Source organism: Delphinus delphis, chromosome 6 (genome assembly GCF_949987515.2).
Source record: "Delphinus delphis chromosome 6, mDelDel1.2, whole genome shotgun sequence".
NCBI lineage: Eukaryota > Metazoa > Chordata > Mammalia > Artiodactyla > Delphinidae > Delphinus > Delphinus delphis.
Window position 1 is genome coordinate 76095599 of NC_082688.1, and position 22897 is coordinate 76118495.

Below are 22897 nucleotides of genomic sequence, written 5' to 3' on the forward strand. Positions count from 1 at the left end.
AAGACTGGTTTTGTGTAGTTTCAGCACGTAATACTCACACTGTACTCTGAGGAACGTGGCCTGCATAAAGGCATGTGTATGTGCGCATGAAGAGAAAACATCTATTACCAGAGCTTTAATGTATTGCCACAAGCCTGAGTACCATTATGCAACACAAATGTGCAAGAAAATCTTTACTGGTCAGGTGAACCTGGCCTGGGAGAGAGTGATAAATATGAACTGAGTGATTACGTGATAGAAAGCAGATTTGCAGGAAATTGCAATGGCGTTTCGAGTGTTTAGTTAGATGTTTAATCACTTCTAGTGTCTGTAAAGAGCTATTGATTTAGCCGTAGATGATGGAATTATCTCTGAAAGAAAGCAATCATAAACCCCTCATCCTTGTACTGGTTAAAGTGACTTAACTGTAATACATCTGTCATGAAGATATTTGTTTCTGGCTATTATAAACTAAATATGCATCAAAGTGGTCCAATGATACTACAGATTTATGGGTTAAAACAAATTACTGAATATCATACTTGTTTCTCTAGTTCCCATTAGAGTTCATTTCTCAATCATTTCTCTTTAGCTCCTTTGAAAGACACAGCCTCCCAGGTCTTTAGACCCAGACCCAAGGCACATTATGAACACTTGCTACACATGAGGTATTTTAACACACATGCACTCAGTCCATGCCACTCACTGATTAGATATGATACTTCTTTTGCAGCTATACAAACTGTTCATGAGAAAGTTGAGTAAGTTGAATAAGTCACTCAGCTAGTTGTTGGCAGCAGAGACAAAAACCCAGGTCTGTTTTATCATAAAACTGATGTTTTTATCTACTACACTATGCAATTGTTTCTTCATGGAAAATAATTTTAGGCTAGACAAGAACTTCCACATTCAAAAGCAAAATGCTAGAGCTGTAAGACAATTTGGAAATCCTTTAATCAAATGGCCTCTGACTAGAGTTATCTCTTGTACCACATCCTAAGTAATAATCACCCAGTCTCTGCCTGAATTACCCCGGTGACAGGTAGTCATTACTCCACTGTTTGTCAGTTTTGTTTTGTTTTTTTGGTGTTACTCCACTGTTTGTGAGGTTTTTTTTTTTTTTTTTTTTTTTGGTGGGACACACTATGTCCGTTTATTAAAAAACAATATTTCCAACAACAACAAACCCTCCATGTTTCCAAATTTGACCTACAAACTCACTGCAATAATGGTCAATGAGCCAACATATAATTTGGATATTACAAAAGCAATTTTATAATTGATTTGGTAATACAGAGATACAAGAATAGCTTAGGACCATGGAGACTTTTAACAAAATGGCTCGAGTGTTTCCCCAACCAGATTTTAAACTACAACATTTTGGGCTATGTGACAAAATTAAAAAAAAAAAAGCACTCTGATTATATATAACACTAGCATGTACTTAGAGACTGCTCTAATTATCAGAAAGCTCACTCTTCTATTGAGCTGAAATATTTCTCCCAGAAGCTCTTACTACTGGATCCTATCTCTAACCTCTGGAGAAACAATGGATGAGTTTACTTTCTCTTCAACTGAGTGATGACATTATATCTTGAACAAAAATATGGAAGGAGGGGATAAAAACTACTCCAAGAATTTTAAAAGTGCTAACTTTGAAGACAAATTGTTAATTACTTTCTAAAATATCCATATCTAGGCTCCTATGTGATTAATTTCCCTTAGTGGTCAAAACAGACAAAGTCTATTAAGCCTTCTAATGTATAGCTCTTTCAAGCTTGCAAAGTGAGTTGAACTTACTTATCCTATAGGCTTTAAATTAATAGTCTGTAAAATGGGGACAATTGCAAAATACAGTCTGTTACTGGTTAAACCTCTAGAAGTCTTTCAGCTACATAAGTAAAGCAAAAAAAATCAATAAATCAATATTTTACTTTGAGGGACAGCTACTCCTTGGTCTTCTCAAAGATATAACTTCATTACATGGTATATGCTGTGATGAATTTAGAAGAACAAATATTAACTGTTAGAAGTACTATGGAAACACGTATCACAGACATGCTGGTTTTGGCATCTAACAAATATTCACCCCCAAATAGAATCTTAAATGTGCTGTGTTTTAAAAGTGAGACATCTCTTTGATTATAAACTATTATAACCATTTAATATAAGCAAGAATTGGGGTGCAGACAATCATATAGCAGCATTTTCATTTTAGATAATGATATTTTTTACTCTGAACAAATGAACTGCATAAATGCAGTAGATGATATTTCAATCAATAATGAAGTATCATTTGTCTTGTGTTTTACAGCATCACTCACAGACAGGTTCAGTGCTAGTTATAATTTCCAGTAATGTTTTTAAAAAGACGTTGAGTAGAAAAGAGTGGGGAACGAGGATGGGGAACAAGTGCAGCAAGGATTCTCTAAGTTTTGTGCATGATTTTTTCACTAATTGTTCCCAGCAACCATTATGGAATCAAGTTATATTAGCTATATCAATTAAATTAATTATTTATATGAAGTAAATAAACTAAGAAATTAAAGTATATTGTCTATGAATTCCTTGGACACAAAAGAGTAACTTAATTAAAGCCTTTAACATTTGGAGGTATTTTTTTTTTGGAGGTATTTTTATTAATGTTTTAAAATCTCAACTAATTTCATAAAAAGGCTATCTTCAGAGTAATTCATTTCCCTCTCCAAAAAAAAGGTTAGGATTACGGTTAGGGATAGAGATGAAGACTAAATGAATTACTCTGAATGTATCCTTTTTATGAAAGGAGACTAGACTATTAAAACTACATCAAAACCATTTTCCTCTTTTTAGCTTGAAAAACAGAATAGTAATAACTATAATAGTAAAAGTTATTGAACTCTTACTTTGTGCCAGGCACTAGTTTAATTGATTTGCATTAATTAACTCATTTAATCCCCACAACAACCCTGTGTGGAAGGTATTATTATTATCTCCGGTTTTAGATGAAAAAAACTGAGACATATGAAGTTAAATTACTTTTCCAGGGTCACTACTAGGAAGTGAATTCCAATCCAGGCAGCCTGGTCCCCAGGTTCACCTCAGCCACAAAGCAATATCTCTTGTCATCTATGACAGTACCTAACTCATAGCAGATTCTAAATCATTACTTTTTTTTTTTTTTTTTTTTTGGCGGTACGCGGGCCTCTCCCTGTTGTGGCCTCTCCCGTTGCGGAGAACAGGCTCCGGACGCGCAGGCTCAGCGGCCATGGCTCACGGGCCCAGTCGCTCCGCGGCATGTGGGATCTTCCCGGACTGGGGCACGAACCCGCGCCCCCTGCATCGGCAGGCGGACTCGCAACCACTGCACCACCAGGGAAGCCCTAAATCATTAGTTTTTAACTGCTCAGTCAGGAGTGGAAATAATAGTTCACCAGATACTGTGACAGCATGTGATGAAATGTAACCAAGCCCTATTCCACGGGTTTCGGGAGGCGAGCAATGTAGCAAAGCAGCTCAGAATTCACAGATGCACCTTGCAGTTTTTACTCGGACAAAGGAGAGAGCTAAGGGGGCCCACAACACCTGCATCAAGTTCATGGGCCACAGGCAGAACATGTAACCTCTTTGTGCTTTAGTTTCCTCATTTATAATATGAGGAAGATGCTGACGAATGTGGTGGAGGTGGTGATACCCGTGCCATCCGGCTGATGTGAAGACGACATGCCTGGCACAAAAGTACACCCTCCACAGGTCTTGGGTATTATTGTCACTACTACAGCCCAGCTTCTTTAGGTGACTCTCTTCTTAGTACACAACTTGCTCAAGGCTAAGAAGTTTTTTTATCCATTCAAAAAAGAGGTTATTTGGGCTGATTTGCCTGTCTTGTAAAGACTGAATCCAATGCTGCAAAAGGGGAATCTGCGTGATCTGTTCGTTTTCATTAGCTGTTGTCAAGGCTTGCTAATTCCAGATTGTTCTGTGACACTAGGGAGAGAGAGAGGAGAATCGCAGAATGCGAATTTTCATATGCTAGATGCCCTTGAAAATCAGCAATTCTGTTGCCTGTATCCTCTACCTAACCCAAAACTTTACTTCCAAAAGCAGGGACTGAGGGAGGCCATCTCCTGCACCTCTGCACAATGGTTGGCTTGAATAGGGGGCGAGCAAAGTGCTCTCTGCCATGCAAGGTGGGGGTGAACTGGGGAACAAGTCCCCCAGATTCTCACAGTTCTGAAAGCCAGTCACAGCTGCCTCATTCTTTCATCTCAGCCCTCACAAGGAGGTACACAGCAAATAGATTCTGGGCATAAGCTGTCCACAGGAAACTAGATTCTCTCCAAGGGATACCTCCTTCCATATAGCACAATTTCTGGATCAAATTAACATCAACCCTTACTATTGCGAAATGCAAAACAAACTGAAAACACATCGATCCCAGAGTAACACCCTCTCCCCTAGACCCACTCACACCTGCCCTAACCCTGGCTCTGAGATTCCAAAAATATATGAAACAATTCATTTTCTAACTATACTCCCTGTACAATCAGAAATACATTTTTTTCATGATGCTCTTTTCATCTCAATCACTTCCATTTGGGTGACAGAATGCAAACAGATTTATGGAGCATGCTGCAAAATTAATATCTAAAAGAGAAATAATACATAGTTGCTTTTTTCCCTATGTCCCTTTAGGATCTACAGGAGAAAAGGCATGATGCGTTCACAATGCATATAGTTATAAAATGAAGATATTGAGACACTGAGCCTTTTCAGCAAAGGCTGACGGTAATGCACAATGCTTGTTTAGCCTAACTGCTTGACTTCGCAGGCACACTTCCCTCTTAGAATGAATGTTCTGTATGGTGATGACCTTTCAAAACTGGCCCACAAGCATTGGTTCACTCCAGGAGCGGAGGCAGTGAGGTACATGAGTGCAGACACCTAGGTATAAATTCTGCTTCTGTAATTTGCTACTCATGTGGATTGAGGTGAATTATTTAATTTCTCTCAGCTTCAGGAAGATCACCTATAAAGCACACGCACTAAAATTTTTCTCCTAGCGTTCTAGAAGAGATTGTAGCCGTAACCTACTTAGCACAAAATTTAGCACATGATATGAGCTCACAAAATGGTGATCAATAATGTAACTACTAAATAGTGCATAAAATTTATGATTTTAACTATAACTAGCTACTAAGTAGGGCAATGTTTTTTGTTAAAATGGGAAAACATGAATTTCAAGGTTCACTTTCATATGTTAGAGCATCACTCCTTTAACATGGCAACAAGGGAAAGGCTTTATCGTTTATGATAACCCTAGACTTTGGTTTCAGTAGAGGTAGTTGGGGAATAGAAGAGCAGGGGGTACACCAAGTAGCAAGTAACTCTGCAAAGTACTATCTTCCCTGTGTAGTGTGGTAGTTTACAAAGCTTGCTACACAAACTGGTTGCCCACCTCCACTGGCTTTCTAGGATCATTGTTTATTTAAAAAAATTCAAATGAACCTGCTCCAAAACTTCTTTCTACACGATCTGAGAAGTCTAGTGCCTTCCAGGTTTTTGAGGGTATTAGAGGTGCACATATTCTCCCGTCCTTCCCTCTATGTTTCCTATTCCCTCACACAATCTCACCCATGAATGCTGTTTGCTTGCAGTTTTGCTTCTCCCCGTCCACCACCATGCTGGCTACTACTTCACATTCCTCATTCCTAAGTATGATTTCCAAACACAATCAGAATATATAGAGATAAGCTAGTGGGGTGCTGGAGGTAGAGATATAGGATGGCACAAAACCAACCAGATTTAAATATTAGACACCTTAGTTTAAACTTCTTTTTCCTATGGGCAATGTGCTATGGTTTTTTCTATCCTGTCTTACCCTATCCTATCCTGTCCTATCCTACCCTATCCTGTTCTGTCCTGTCCTGTCCTGTTTTGTACTATCTTATCCTATCCTATCCATTCCACTCCAGTCAGAATGGCTATCATCAAAATGACGACAAATAACCAATGTCGGTGAGCATGTGGAGAAAAGGGACCCCTCATACACTGTTGGTGGGAATGTAAATTGGTGCAGCCACTGTGGAAAACAGTATGGAGGTTTCTCAAAAAACTAGAAATAGAACTACCATATGACCCAGCAATTGTATTCCTGGGCATATATCTGAAAAAAATTGAAAACACTAATTTGAAAAGATACATGTTACCCGCCCCCGCAATGTTCATAGCAGCATTATTTACAATTGCCAAGATATAGAAGCAACATAAGTGTCCATCAACAGATGAATGGATAAATAAGACGTGGTATGTGTACACACACACACACACACACACACACACACACACAATGGAATACTACTCAGCTATTAAAAATAAAAATTTGCCATTTGTAGCAACGTGTATGGACTTGGAGGGCATTATGCTAAGTGAAATAAGACAGAGAAAGACAAATACTGTATGATATCACTTATATGTGGAATCTAAAAAATACAACAAACTAGTGAATACAAGAAAAAAGGACTTCCCTGGTGGCACAGTGGTTGAGAGTCCGCCTGCCGATACAGGGGACACGGGTTCGTGCCCCGGTCTGGGAAGATCCCACATGCCGCGGGGCGGCTGGGCCCGTGAGCCATGGCCGCTAAGCCTGCGCGTCCGGAGCCTGTGCTCCGCAACAGGGGAGGCCACGACAGTGAGAGGCCCGCGTACCGCAAGAAAAAAAAAAAAGAAGCAGACTCACAGATATTGAGAACTAGTGGTTATCAGTGGGGAGATTGGGGGGAGGGGCAATATAGGGGTGGAGGACTGGGAGGTACAAACTACTTGGATGTAAGACAGGCTCAAGGGTGTATTGTACAATATGGGGAATAGAGCCAATATTTTGTGATGACTGTAAATGGAAAGTAACATTTAAAAATTATACAATTAAAAAAAAAATTTGGTGATGGGGCCGCCACCAAACTGATTTCACAGTCTCCTTACGATTCATGACCCATGACCTAACACACTATTCTAGATCTCCTATATCTATTCTACCTGCAGCAGAGGTCACAGCTTAGGGGCTTGATTTTCAAACCAAAAAGCTACCTGCCTCTGCAGAGTTATTTTGCTCCTTTCCTAGACTGTGAAACTAGATGGTTATTTAATCATTTAATAGATTTTTTCTTCCCATTGCACATATTATTTCATTTATTTTTATGGTAACTTTATGAGTCAGGTAGAACGGACATTTATAGATTTCCATATCTTATAAAGATGAAGAAACTGAATCTTAGGTTGAGTGAGTTTTCAAAGGTCACACATATAGTGATTGGGTCTGCTTTAGAAGCCAGACTCATGTCCATCTCTTCCTTATTTGCTTCTCCAAGACCAATAGAGTATCACCTACATCTCAATTTCCTGGGTGAATAGTATTTGTTAAAAAATACAGATTTCTGGCTCCACTTTGTACAGATGCAGAACGTCTGGAGCTGGGCATGGGAATATGCAATATTCAAAAGGTCCCCAGGGAACCGGTATAGATCAAAGTAAGTGGATAGTCTTGCTACAGAGAGGGAGAGAGGGAGGGAGGGAGGGAGGGAGAGAGAGAGAGAGAGGGAGAGGGAGGGAGGGAGGGAGAGAGGGCACTTCTGGGGGCTTGAGCAAGGATTTTGTTGTTTTGTTTCAAAAGGATTTAAGGGAACACAGAAGTCAAATACAACTGAACACAGTACAAATTATAAATAAACCAAGAACAAAGACTGAGTAACAGAAGAACCCAAATAGAAAAACCAATCCTTTAAGAAAAGGCACTTGGCTTTGAATTGGACTCTAACTCCTTTAGTAGCTAAGATAAATTAAAAGTGATCTAAAAAGTTGTGTTTTTTTTTTTAATTAGGACAATATTACTTTGGTTCTAATTCTCTCAGATCTGAGCAAAAGAAAAGATGTCTGTTGCATTTCATTTTCTAAGTCAGAACTCAAGGGAAGTGCTTAACCATATGGTCAAAGTTCAAAGGAAGTCTGCAAGTTGGAAGCTACATCCGCATCTCTTCCCCTATCCCAGTGTAGTCATAATTATAGTAGTAATACCAATCGAGTATCTGCTGCACATCAAGCATGATAAACGGATTATCTTATTTACGAGTCACAAAAGTCTTAGGATGCTTTCTCCATTTTATGGACAAAGAAACTCAAGTTTAGAGATTTTAAGCAACTCATCCAAAGATGAGCACAGTAAGTAAAAAAACTGGGATTCAATCCCAGATAGTTCATCTCCAGAGCTTATATTCTGCTGAATTCCAGAAAAATGATAAGTGATATAACCATGAGACATAAGCAACAGTCCTTTGAGAAGGAGAACTGAAGCAAAGATGAGAAAATCGAGAAAATAAATGGAGTGTGAGTAAACCAGAAAACCAGGCTGAATCAGCCATCGTTTAAAAGGAAGGGTCAGTGCACAGCCCCTGTGCTGGGATGTAATTTGATTTGAGCCAATCCAGGACATAAGGACATGTCTTCCAAGTCCTGGATTATCTCTGGCTCTCAATAACAAGCCTTCAGGTAATACTCACACTAAAGGAGGTTTGAGTTTCTTTAGAAATATGAAGAAACTCAGTACAACCAGTTATAAAACAGTAGAACACAAGGGATTTATTATTATTTTTCCTCTGATAGGATCACAAATTAATCACCCCCACCAATCTGGAAATTCACTAACATTAGCTAGTTAGACAAGGCTATATGGATATGTTCACTTGAAAAAAATCTTTATTTCAGACAAACTGCACATTAAAAACAATTCTACTATTGTCTTCATGATCAATTTCTGAGACTTCTGTTCTATATTCATTAGATAACTTTGAGGTTGACAATTACTTTTGTGTAGATTTAAGCAGAACATTTTAAAATATTTTATTATATGATGATTAGCATGTGATTAGAATATATTAGGCAATTCTATACATGATATATCTATATATCTATATCTACATCCATACCTACATCTTGAAGGCTAGGGGGTTTTTGTACCCTTTTTTAACTCATCTTCTTATCCTGTAAAGAAATTGAACTCCTGGATTTGGCTCCCAAGCCTAAGTCCTGAAAATATGTCCAACATTATATGACGTGTTTGAGTTTCTTTGGTATAAACTGGAAAACTCTTCTACAGTTATTAATGCCTTATATATAGGATAATTTTTACCTACAATAATGTTTTATACTGTACACACTGATAATTTGTTACCTTCATATTATTTACATTAGATAAAGATGTAAAACGATATATTCTTTGCAAAGCACTTAGCACAATGCTCAGCACTTAGTAAGTGCTGAGAAATGTTCCTCTCCTTTCTTCCTTTCTAAACCCAGACCGTTCTCTATGGTATAATCTGCGCCTGTCTCTTTGCTTTGTGCTTCTTTTCTAGCTCATATTCACACTACGTTTCCAGCACTGCCTTTATCCCAAATAGGAGATGGCTTTTTTGTTTTGTTTTTGTTTTTGTTTTTGTTTTTGCGGTACACGGGCCTCTCACTGTTGTGGCCTCTCCCGTTGCGGAGCACAGCCTCCGGACGCGCAGGCTCAGCGGCCATGGCTCACGGGCCCAGCCGCTCCGCGGCATGTGGGATCTTCCCGGACCGGGGCACGAACCCGTGTCCCCTGCATCGGCAGGCGGACTCTCAACCACTGCGCCACCAGGGAAGCCCAGGAAATGGTTTTGTAATTGCCTTTTTGTTATAGAAAGCTCAAAAGAGGAAATATTTGTTGTAATTATGTTCATTAGGTACAAAAATGTATTTTCTGTATTTGCTCGTGGTCACGTTCACCAGGAGAAATATCACCCACTTCACCTCTCTTCCATCTTAAAATAGTAGTAATTCTAAGTTCTCTGAGAGACTGAAGTATGAAGTGAACTGTAGAATGTAGGCTCCCTCTGACTCTTTTAGATGCTCTACATAATTAGATGTTATAGTTTATTTTATGAGAGCAAAGGATGTATGGTCAATGACTAAGTGGAAATAATTTTTCATTCTTTTGTGCAGAGTTTGGTTTTGTAAAGATACTGTCTCTCTGTTCTGAGAACCATCTACTGCTGTTTGCTTCATTTTTCCTCTATATTGTTTTCAAACTGGAACACAAGGTAAGATGAATACCACAGTCAAAATGGCACCATGCTGCTGAAGCGGCCATCATGCACTTTTGGTGGTCCTCAGGAAACAGCATCACTTTGTTCTGTGTTTAATGTCTAAGACGGGGACTCAGCCAAGGCACCTGCCATTTTATACAACTCTCTAATCTTCCTCTTTATTAGCTGTCTGGCAACATCATCACACTGGCTGCATGGTTTAAATCTTGTTCACTCTTGTAATATAAAAAGACAAGAGAATGTCCCCGAAGATACAAACTTAGTCTCTTGTACTGTAGACAGGTTTTTCTCCGATGTAATTTTCCTTGAAACAAAAATTCTTTTATATTTCCTCAGGGCACAACGACTATCTCTTTGCCTTCTAAGTAAATATTTTGCATTACAATTGTCCAGATGTTCAAGATGCTTACTGAAGTGTTCTCTGTTAGCAGCTAATTCTCTAGATCAGTTGTTTAAAAAGGCACACATTACAGTATATATTCTCATTCATTTACTTATTTATCTCATTCGTTCAAATAACATCCATCGAATTCTTGCTACGAATCACACACTATGCTAGGTACTGTGAATACCAAAAAGAAAAAGGATGCTTTCATTTGGGAAAACAAGTAGGAAAGGTAAACTTACAAAAACCATAAATTGTAACACAACATGTTAAGTGCTGTGATGTAAGTATGAGCCAAATGTCCTGGGAACACACAGACATTCCTCTCTAAGTTTGAAGAGGAACGTATGAGAAGATTTCACAGAGGAGGAAGAGATATTTGAGTTCCAGTAGTCAGTGTGCGCCAGGGAGGAGATAAGAGGGAAGGACCTTCTTAATAGAGAGAGAATGTGAAGAGCTTAGTGTGGCTGGAACAAAGGTAGCTTGGTAGGAGAAGAACAGGACAGAAGATTGAATGCCACTTGAATCAGAATGTGAAAATTAATTGGAATTAATTAACTGGAATTAATTGCCTAGGAATGAGATGGCCAATAGAAATATGGCTCAAAGCTAAGAGCCGGATCTGGGCCACAGAGGTGGTCCCTATCTTCAAACAGGCTTCATAGTGAAACAAGAAGGACCATTACTGGAAGGCAAAATCTGCAACATCCTATGATACACGACGCTGCAGCCACAGTGCTATCCTAAAAAGGGATTCCGGCTGGCCTGGTTGAGGGTTGATGCAGAGGTAGCAGGCGAGGAGAAGGAAGGTAATTGAGGGGACTTGGGAGAAAGCTAAGCTGGGGAGGGCAGGGAGATGAGGCCACAGGAAGTGAAGAGTAGTTTGGGGTAGGGTTTTTTCACCTGTGTGGGAGTTTAATCTTCCCTTTCAGAGTTAAGGAATCAGAACAAGAGCTAAGAGCAAAGTTCCCATCAGTCAGGAGTATTTTCTGTTTTTCCCTCCTCTTCAGCCTATGGGAAATGCACCTAGTTTGAGACTAACCCAGAAGCCTGAGACAAAAGGAAGAGAAAAAAGAAGGGTATGCCCAGGCAGAGGATATATACAAATCAGGGTCTGCTTGTGTGTGTGACGAAGAAAGCATAGATTCCATACTAAAAATGAGCCCCGAGTCCGTCCTTTTCCAGGAGAGCTGCACTGCTTTCAAATGAGATGTTAGAAGCTCTCCCTTGAAGTTCATGCGGGTCTTCGAACTTTTTCCCACTGTTAAATCTGGGGTCAAATCTGGCTGAGATTGCTGCAAATCTGCTTTTTATATTTTTCTTTCTGCTTAAAGCAGTCAAAGCCTGTTGCCTTCTCTTGTAATCTCTGCAGCTACTGAACTAATAATAATTACAGACTGCTTCCCTGGTGGTCTCTGCATTTCTGGAGTAGACACAGGACATAGCATCATCAGGTCTGTAGGAAAGAAGAACCTGGAACGTTACCTGGTCGACCCCTCAATTTTAGCATTTCCTCTATATTTCACCCGTATTACATGATTCTCAGGCTATGCTGGAAAGGCTACCATGGGGGAACTTACAAGCTACCTGTGCTTTGGGACAGCATGTTTTATAGTAACCTTCCTCCTTACGTTGAGCTGGATGTGCTTCCTTGAGCCTTCTGGCTTCTTATGTTATCACCTGGCACCACAGCTTAATCACATCTCTCTTCCACCTGAGACTCCTTCAGGTATTCGAAAACAAAACAGCTAACACACTTCGCAGCTCCTTTAAGAGCCAAGTGGAAATGGATGTTGGAGGACTCATTGCTTTTTGTCACATGTTAAACTGGGATCATTCACTTGACTAAGCTCCTTTATGAAGAAAGTAAAAATAAAAATCAATAAATGAGCAAACAAACCAGGAAAAAATAACAAGAAAAGAGAAAAATTTCCCAAGGTCTTCCCAAGGTGAGACCAGGATTTAAAGCTAGAGTAAATTACACAATTGCTAATATTAAAATGTACCTTTAAATTTAGCAATGCTATAATAATAGTAATACACTAATAATGCCTCATCACCGAATTCAGCTAGAAGTGAATCCATTTCTCTCTCCACTATGCATACTGCCTCGGCCGAACTGCTACTAAGCGTAATTTTGAGTCCATCACCATCCTCATTACCGTACATGTATATAAGTGTACACATAGTGTATATGCATATATGTATATTAATATACAGAATATATATGGCTGGGACAAGATTTACTAACATGTGAGTACCATTAGCATTTCCACAATCTGCCTTGTTTTTAGTTTCTCATTGAAATATCTGGATAATGTGTCAAGATAAAACCAGAGTGATGAGAGAGACAAGAGGGAAGGTTTTAGGCGGAGAGACTAGGTTTAACTACATAATAAAATGTTGGAAAAGGGGAAAGAGATATACACAACAAAACTGCAAGAACTGGGGCATAAGGGGAGTTGAATGTTTTTACATGTGAGAAGATTTGAAATACTGCATGGTGTAAATAAATGGAGAGATGGAGAAAGGGAATTATGGAAAGGGTTTCTGTGAGTTATAAATCTGATCGCCTTAAATGATCTATGAAAGAGTCAAGTGAATATTAGAATTCTCTTTAATTAATAATCATTATCTAATCTGTGCTTTTTGAATGACACCCTATTTAGAAGCAGAGCAAAATAGGTTTTTTATAGCCTTCTAAATTTATGGTACTCAAATCCAAACAACACTCCCAGTGTGAAAATGTTAAAGAGGTCTGACATGGAAATAAGACCTACATCCTATTTTCAGATACACAGGAAGAACAAAGGGAAATTAGATTTAGAATCTGTAATACAAAGGAAATTAGTTTTTTTAAAATTTGTAACCTTTCTCCTGTATTTAAAAAAATGAGCCCATTCATTCTAATATTTAGCCTCTGGCCCCCCCTTGCTATCTGCTCAAACATATATTCACATTTTCAACAGGCTTTCTCTATCCTCAACAGCCCCTCAAACGGTTCAGCCTGTAAATCATTAAGCCCAAGTAAACCCAGCTAAATGGAATGGATTAGGCATTTCTTTTTGACCACCTTCCCTACATTCATGTCCTAAAATATATACATATGCAAGCACACACCGTTTCAACGAGTTGATTTTTTGCTACATTTATTCTTTCTCTAATCCTGTAGCAGAGTTGGAAAAAGAAAAAACAAACCTCCAAACAACCCTAAACCCAAAACAAAACACAGTGCTTTCTGGTCACCTTCGTGGGGGAGGGTCTTCTACAAATAATGTAAATGGAACTCACTGAAGAAGACAGGGAGGGGTTCAGTGCTCTTGACAGGCTTAGAATCAAAATAAACTGTACAGTATTTCCTTATTTATAACCTTATAAATATGGTAAAAATACAAAGAAATCGAAGCCATGAGCTCCACCCTTATGGAATTCCTGATATAGTCAGGGGAGTAAGACCCTTTGAGAAGGACTTAACAATGGAAGGTGAATGACAATGTCAGGCAACAGGATGGTACAGAATGCAGTGTTTCAGAAATAGTTTCCGTCCCAAACAAGACCTTCCTGTCTTATTCACCGAGCAGTCTGGGGTGGTCCATGGTAAGGAATGAGTAAAGCAACGTGATCGTGGTCCTTATTCGGACACTGGTCATTCTATGACTTAGGACAGTTTGCTTAACTTCTGTGAGCCTGAATTTCATTATCTGAAGGATAAAAAAGCTAAAATGAATATTAGTTAAAGTATTTTTTAGATCTACAAGTCTGTAATTGTGATTTCCTTTCACCAGAAGGGCATGAGTAGACCTGCAGTGGATAGCACAAGCCATGAGAAACATCTACAGTGTATATAAGTGGCAAAGTACCCATTGGATAATGTAGGAAAAGACTGGGTGTCATAGGTAGGTTCAGTGAAATATGTAAGTATTTGCTGGAGGTGGGTCTGGAGCCATCAAGATTATTTTCTTTTAATTTCTTATTAACCACTGTACTTTTCACAGGATTAGAGATAATTGTTTTACCATTTACTGTGGAGTCAGTCTGGAGACTGATAATTACATGTCAACCCAGTGATGTTTCAGACCCTTATGGGTAAGAACGCTTGCTATTGCAGAGCTGCACTATACCCCTTCATCTAGGTATGTTTATAAATTAGGTTTGGGATCCTGCTAACTCAGAGGCCAGATTAAGAAACTTTAGTACTATCCTGCTTTACTTGGATTACGAAATACCTGGCAATTTCTGTGACACTGAATTAGAAGTGCCATTTTTTCCCCATTGCATCAGACGGGGCTTTTTCCCTATAAACAGTCGAAGTTTAACATGCTTACATACTTGCCAGAACATGTGTCAAAATAAATCCAAGGGCTTGTGTGGGAAGCTGGCAAATCTCCCTTCCTCCCCTTCCTTATGCCCCCGGTCTAGTGGACTCTGAAGTGTCTGCTGCCTCGCCCAGAGAGGCTGAACAAAGCAGGATCTTTTCACTCAGACCCCTTTGCCTTTGGGCTCACCACAAGCTCCAACACCAAGAGGCTGCTGTTGGATGACCTTTGCATATTGGCAACCTGGGCTGGGGTCACTGACCAGTCTTAACAGAGGGAGGGATGGCTTTCCTCTTCTACTCTAACGTACACGGACGACACATACACAAAACACTCTGCAGATCTCACCAAGAGGTAGGGGCTCTAGTTGCATCCCTCTATATTGCTCTTCTGCTCTGCCCTGCAGATTTCCTACCACTTTTATTGCCATGGAAGAATGACTGCCAACCTTTCCTGAAGGTTTCCTCTCTGCCACCAATCCGCAGCAACCTCCCCTCCATCTGTCAAGCGTCACATCACCATGAGCGAAGGCACTCTCTGCACACAAAGGCACAGACAGTGCTAGTTTCCATCTGAGCAAGACTTGGAAGTTGACACCAAACCTCTCCTTCCAGTGACTTCCTCCTTGCTATTACTGATTCCCTTCTCCTCCCCCTCAGCAATCACTCAAATTGCTGACTTCCCTCACCTTAGTGATATTTATCAAAATCTTATATTTAGAAAAAAAGTAGATGCAGTTTGCTACAAGAAGATGGCATAATTTGATAGACAATCCCAGGTTATTTATACTTTCACATGCAACAAAATGTGACCATATACTGAATACATCTCTGATGGTGAAAATGAAAGATCATGTCCCTGAGAGAAGTTTATTTCAGAGAAGTGAAGCTGTTGCCTGCCCCTAATAATAATGCTTTACAATAACAGTAATAATAGCAAAGTAGTAATAACGGCAACTACCATTTACTGCGTTCTTACAATATGCCAACGTGATTTGTAAATACATCATCTCATTTATTCCCCAACAACCTTATGAAGCAAGTCGTCTCATTTCTTTCATTTTACAACTGAAGAAATCAGGGATTAGAGATGTTAACAAGCTGGCCCAACACACAAATGGGTAAACAGGATTCAAACTCAGGCACTCTGATTTTAGAGCCCAACGTCTCAAACGCTACTCACTGCCTCCCAGTATGTATTATAATTACACAGATTGATGGCTGAGATAACTTAGACTGCTTTAGATTAAATGAATCAAATTAGATTGGCAGGTAGTCACTAGAGTCCCTTCCCAATTACGACAGTTATGTTTCTGAAAACCTCTCTGGTGGCAGAATTTTCTGTTGAGGACCTCAAGACTTTATTTTTAAAAAATGCTTTACGGGAAATCAATGTTAGTAAGGAAAATGAGAAAGTCTTTTTTAAGTAAGTGTAATAATGCTCATTAAAATAAAACAATAAAACAGTCCCCCAAATTAAAACAATATTTATCCATCTTAAGTTAGTATGAGTACTCTGCTATTAATTTCCATTTACTAACCATGCTCAGCAGAAAATTTTCAATCTTTGTGTCCCATGAAGTTTGCTTCAATCTACCACTGCCATTCTTACAAAGAGCCATTTCATGTGTGTCTGGAATGCTTTGCTTGTTTAAAATGTACAGTGGTAACACGCTTGTTCTTGGTCAGAAAGTCTTAAGATTGCTTAAAAGGTATAGGGAAAGAAGACCTACAACTAGAATTTTGAGAAAAGATAACTGATATTATAGATTACAATACATTGATTACTACTAAACTATGAGACAGTAATCTATATATAGTAATACATCTCACACAATAGTAAAAGACATTATATAGTTTACTATTATGTAGAGAGGAGTCATTTTCTCATTGTCACACTAATGGTTTCCTCTCGCCTCAATTATTTGGGAGTAGACATATCTGAGCATATATTAGATGAGCAATGTGGTGGAATGAGCAATGCGGCTCATTTATCAGATACAGCAAGTTAAATTGAAGACCTGTGACAATAGGTGAAGGTTTTTTGTCAGAGATGTCAAGGAGCATTGGAAAAATGCGTGGGATTGGGAATACGGCGAAGGTCAGCCAAACAAGGTATGAAGAGAGGAAAATCAGGTGACGGGGTCTTGCACACTACATGTATGTAGTAAGTATTCACTGAAAATGTATATGAATGGTAGATGGATGGAATGATGAATGAAGTGGAAAAATACTGAATATGTACAATTTTACAGTTTTGTCACGTATTGAATCAGATATTATATTTGATTGCTATATTGCATTTTGTAACAATCTATGTTGTATTTTTCCATCCATGAGTGAGGAAAATAAAAGCATAATGTCCTCTAATCGCTCTCTGTGAAAAGCAAAGGACATATTTTGCTCTGCTTTTTTCATATTGTTTCATATTAACGAGAGGTTTTAAAACATCATGGAAAGTACCAACCTTGAAAGCTGCATTCTGTTTTTCTCATCTCACCTACAAATATAAAAAAGACAGGAAAAAAAAAAAGGAAATTTAAGTGAAAGCCAATTAAGGCAACAGCAGTAAAAAGAGCATTTAAAAAGAAAAACTTTTACCTTTTTCCCTTGACAAAGGAGATACACTTAACTGTGAAGAGAGAAATACTCTGATAAAACTTTTTCTCCTCTTAAACTGTTTTTAAAATATTTCGTGCTTTTTCTATTTTGTGAGTTTGCTTTTTTTAAAATTTCTTGGGGGCACAGCAATTATGAATGACAATGAGGAAAGATACAGGGAGGATGTTTAATAAAAATGATAAAACTAAATTAGCTATAAGGAAAAAATACACAGGCAGAACTTAATCAACCCATGGAAATGCGCCATGATGATAAGATTGTTCGATAAATTCAGACAAGAGTATCTTAAGAGACTATTACAATGTATTCTCAGGTTCTGAATTTTTACTCTTGAATGCTGATTAGAACACAGGCTCTTGCTTCTTCTCTCTCCTCACTCCCCCCTATAATCTGTTCTCCCTTATGGACCAAGTGATTATTGTGTTGTTTATAATAACTGTTCTACATTCCTTATGGAAATTGTAATTATGATGCTGAATATTCAAACTGCAAGCCACTTTTCTCAGGGAAATTGTAATTATGATAATGCAGTATTTACCCAACCAATGTTTTCTAGTCATTGTTCTCTTTGAGGAATGAGGAGGTGAGAGAAAAACACTGAAATAAAATATCCTGTTGGGATCTCAGATATGTATTCTGGTAATTAATATTTTTTATCACAATTTTATAAGGTTCAGAAATATTGAGGAGTTTACCTAATATGACACAGCTAGTAAATCAAGAACACCCCAAAATAAACACAAAATTATACTATTTAGAAAAAGAAACAAAATTCCAGGTCAGTCACTGAAAACTCTAGTTATGTGAGCCCGTAGGTAGATGGGAAATGCATCTCTACTAACTCTTCTTATCTATCTGCCTTATTTCCACTTTACCAGATCTCTACAACCAGTGCCCCAAACAAAGATGGGAGGCCTATCCTTTCTTCCTTAAGAATTCAGCAGTGATTGTTTAGGATTTTTTCAATATTGGGAAGCAATGATTGAGGACCTACCATGTATAGTACTTTATATTTTTTTATATCCCGTAACACTCCAAGTATTTTTACTTCAATTTTACAAATAAGGAAAACGAGTTACACCTGAAGTGATTAATTTGCCCAGATTTTCCAAGTTGCTCTCTGTTCTTCTAACTTGCAAAATTGACGAGTCAATCAAAAAGAAATGAAGATTAAACAGAACCTCAGAAATTAAGGGCAAATAAAACAGGAAATTTTAAAAGGAAGAATAATAAATATATAAATTAGTGATTTTTTTAGTAGACTACATTCTAGTCACTGGCTTACCACCATCTTATGCAGCTTGAATACTTCCAGGATCTAGTCTTGGTCCTTCTCTCAGCTTTACTATGCTTCTGATCCCTGCCCAAGAAGTCCCACTGTCCTCCTATATTTCTTTTTTTTTTTTTTTTTTTTTTTTTTTTTTTTTGTGGTACCCAGGCCTCTCACTGTTGTGGCCTCTCCCACCGCGCAGCACAGGCTCCGGACGCGCAGGCTCAGCGGCCATGGCTCACGGGCCCAGCCGCTCCGCGGCACGTGGGATCCTCCCGGACCGGGGCACGAAACCGTGTCCCCTGCATCGGCAGGCGGACTCTCAACCACTGCGCCACCAGGGAAGCCCCTATATTTCTTTTTAAGCCTCAGAATAACCTTCCCTTCATTCTTTCAGTAGAGCACATCTATTTCATACAGGCCACATAATATCAATATATATTTCTGTTTCCCCACACGTGCAAAGGCTGATGAGCTGCCCACCCAGACAGTAACAGAGATCGATGCTGAGCCTCAATTAAAGCACGATCCTCGGGGAGACCCAGCAGCCACTTGATGGAAAGCTGATTATGACATTGGACCTCTTCCACCTCAGGAGTAGTGATTCATTTTGACTACAACTAAAACCAATTCTAAATAAGGGTTTGCTTATCTGCCTGTAGGGCCTTGTTCAGCACCACGGTCCAAGGACCTAGAGAGTATCTGATCCATCAGTACATGATACTGCATAATATTACCTTAGACCGAAATACTTTGGAGGTCAGCAATAGATACATAATCATGGGATCCACTCACCCCGACACATACTGCATGAGCCAGAAGCGGCTGACCTGACAGACACATGGAACAGCGCTTGGAGGTGTGGCTGAAGCGCCAGCTTGGAGATGACGTGCTGCAACCACGGGTGCCATTTAAAGGACGTGGGAAACACGCTAAATCAATGACCATTCTTTGGTACTGCATCCCTAATAGACAGAATACACAGCCTAGAGACCAAGGGGAGGAAGCAGAAGTGGTCAAAACTGACATCACTCCCAGGGCCCTAAGTGGGGAATTTGTGCATTCTGTCCCACAAATTTAGGCTCTGTGAATCCAGACATCCTGGTTTTCAGAGGAAGGGTGCTTCCATGAGAGGACACAGTAGGAGTCTCATTGAACTTTAGGATACACCTTACACCCAATCACGTTGGGCTCCTTGTGCCGGGAGACTAGCAGAAAGGAGGGGAGTCATCATACTGTCAGGGAAAACTGATGAGCAGGTGGAGGTGCTGCCGGACAACAAGGGCAGGGAAGAATTTCTAGCATCCAGGTGATTTATAGGGAATTTCTTGGTATTTCCTTGTTTTTGATAATCAATAGACAAGTGCAGTAGCCATGGCCTGAGAAGGGAATGGTGAGGAGGGGTTCAGACCCCTTAGTAATGGCCTGTTCCACCCCCAAGGTAAGCCATGTAGATCAGTAGAGGTGCTGGCTAAGGATGAGGGAATTCTAAAACGTGTGGGAGAAGAGAGAAAAAAATAGGAAGACAATAGGTATCCGCTGTGGCCTTGAGACTAACGGCACTGGCAGGGGCTGTAGTTCTAACCTTCCTCTTGGAGGCTCTGCCAGAAAAGGTGACTTACTAGGATCCTGAAGAAGCTGTTCCAAGATGCAATAAACTTATTACAGGAAGCATGAAACTTATTACAGGAAGCATGAAGAGCCAAGCGTCACAGGAATGAACGTGGTAGATGCTGCAGGACATTACCCAGATCCTCCTTCAGGACAAGGCTCTCACCCCCCAGCTGCCTGAGGTGTTGGCTCCTGGTGGCTCACAGCTGACTCTTTCTCTGGGCATTTTCCTCCTTCCACCAAAGGTAACTGCTTTACCTGAGATAAGTCACCTTCCCACAGGCAGCTCACATCTAATGACTGATCGATAGATGGGTACAAAGGCCGGGCCCCCCTTTCTCTATCTGGGACACCTATAACAATATTCATCCCAAGCACACCCCTCAACAAAGTTCCTACATCAAAAGCTCCATCTCAGGGTCTGTCAAGAAAACTGACATAAAGCAAGAATCTAAAATTCAGAAGCCGTGGAGATGAGAACTGAACACAGATACGGCCGGCTCTAAAGTCCATATCCTGTTCATTATATACTCCCATCTCCCATAAAGAACAGTTTACTCTCATTTTCAACATATTTTTGTCTAGACAGTAAACACAGTTCATAATGATATGTTTAAGCCTGTAAGTCAGAAAGCATTCTTCAGTGTTACCCAATAGCTATAATTATACTGCCACTGGAACATTAAACTAATATATTTATACCCCTTGAATTCCAGACTGAGATAAATTAGTAGATACAGAAAGATATATACATATTTACTAATTTATAATATTATATTAAAATATATATGCATATATGTGTGTATATCTATTCTATAAAATATAAGTCAAGACTAACTTGGTTAGTTTGACCAAAATTCCTAATTATGTTAGCCTATTTTCAAAGAACAGTATACTTTTAATCATGCCATTTTCTAGGGAAAAAATTCAAAACAGCTCTGTTTCAGAAAACTTAAAGGATTAGTTACAGAACAAAGGCTTACATTTTCTACCATAAAATGTAAGGATTTTATCAGGCATGAAATGTAGTCAGAACAATTTACGGTCCAGTAAAATATTACTTCAGGCAAGCTTTACAATCAGAATGCAGAAGTTACCTAATTCTATGTAATTTTGAGAGAATGCAGTTAGGACTTTACAACCAGTGAATGGTTCAACTCAGTGGTCATCACCTCTCTGTAGTCTCTTGTCTGGAAATCATTATATCTCTCGAAACTGTTCCTGAAGAAATTCCACATCACTTATTCTTAATTCTGGGTGACACCATTACACTCTTCTATTTAAACGTACTTGGCATGATTGGTTTACTCATGTTATTCCACAGCAATACTGCATTAAGTGCTTAGCGTGATAAATAAACACAAGACAAAATCAGATAAACTGAGACAAGGAAGTTCCAAGAAACGTACCTAACCTGCCACAGTGAGGCAGGAAATAGTTGCTATACCTTGAGGAAGAGTCTCTGGTGCCTGGCATAGTAACCAGCATGTGGTAAACAACTGATAAATATCTTGGCATGAGTAAATGAGTACATACGTGGAAAGATAAAATGAGCGAGAGAACTGGATGGGACAAAGATCCCAATTAACTGAGTGATGAACTAAAGGTAACACAATGCATTTGATGAGCATCATTATAGGTGTTTCATTATTTATAAACTAGTCCTTAATATCATTTTTTTAAATAAAATAAGAAAGCGGTATAATAAAAAATATGAGATTCTGTACTCAGTCCCCACTCCCTCTCCTATTTAATATAGAATGGTTTAGATAACACTACTTAATACAGAATGGTTTAGATAAGAGTATAGAGCTGCAGTATGAGTTCTGAATCAACAGGCAATGTGATGTGTCTCCCCCATACACTAATACCATGGCAAGCTTTATTATTACACCTGTAGCATATAGAGGAAGGTAGGAAATGAGCCTGCATTACTTTCCCGTTGTCATTTCTATATGGAGTCTTGCTTTTTGTTTTGGATACCAGATTTTATGAGATCCGCAAACAAATGGAACACGATATGGGTGAAAGGCTAAGTTAGTGAAGAAAATCAAAATAATATAGGAAATGGCTGAAAGAATTGAACATGATCAGAGGAAGCATGCGAGTTGTTTTGGAACATCTGAATAAGCATCATAAAATTTTAGCTAGCGATATTTTAAGTATTGATGACATGAGGAAGAACACTAAACACCGTCAAGATGGTTTGTGCCTTAAGACAAAAGTTAGCAAATTACAGGCTGCCAGATCTGGCCACCAAGTCTATGCTCTTCATTTACACATTGTTTATGTCTGTTTTACTGCTACAGTAGCAGAGTTAAGTAGTTGGGACAGAGACCACACAGCCCACCAAGCCACATGTATTCACTACATGACCACTTACAGAAAAAGTCTGCTGACACCTGCCTCAAGAGATAGTCATTCATTCATTTATTCATTCATTTAGAAAATATGTTTCAAGCAAATATAATGTTTCTAAAATGTACCGGACACTGACAATATACAGGTAGGACACAGTCTTAGCCCTGGTATCAATTTCCCTGTCACCAGACAGAAATTAGGTGACCATTAGCAAAGCATATTTTGGAAGGGAGCAAATCATGAAACAAATT

The 22897-nt window shown here is 39.1% G+C and overlaps 1 long non-coding RNA gene across 1 annotated transcript in view; it reads right to left on the reverse strand.

Moving 5' to 3' along the window:
* LOC132426695 (uncharacterized) overlaps window positions 1–22897 on the reverse strand; it is a 366621-nt gene that overhangs the window by 80085 nt on the left and 263639 nt on the right. The window contains exon 3 of the long non-coding RNA XR_009519754.1: window positions 17250–17282. This is a non-coding gene — a long non-coding RNA (uncharacterized lncRNA). The remainder of the gene's footprint in view (window positions 1–17249; window positions 17283–22897) is intronic.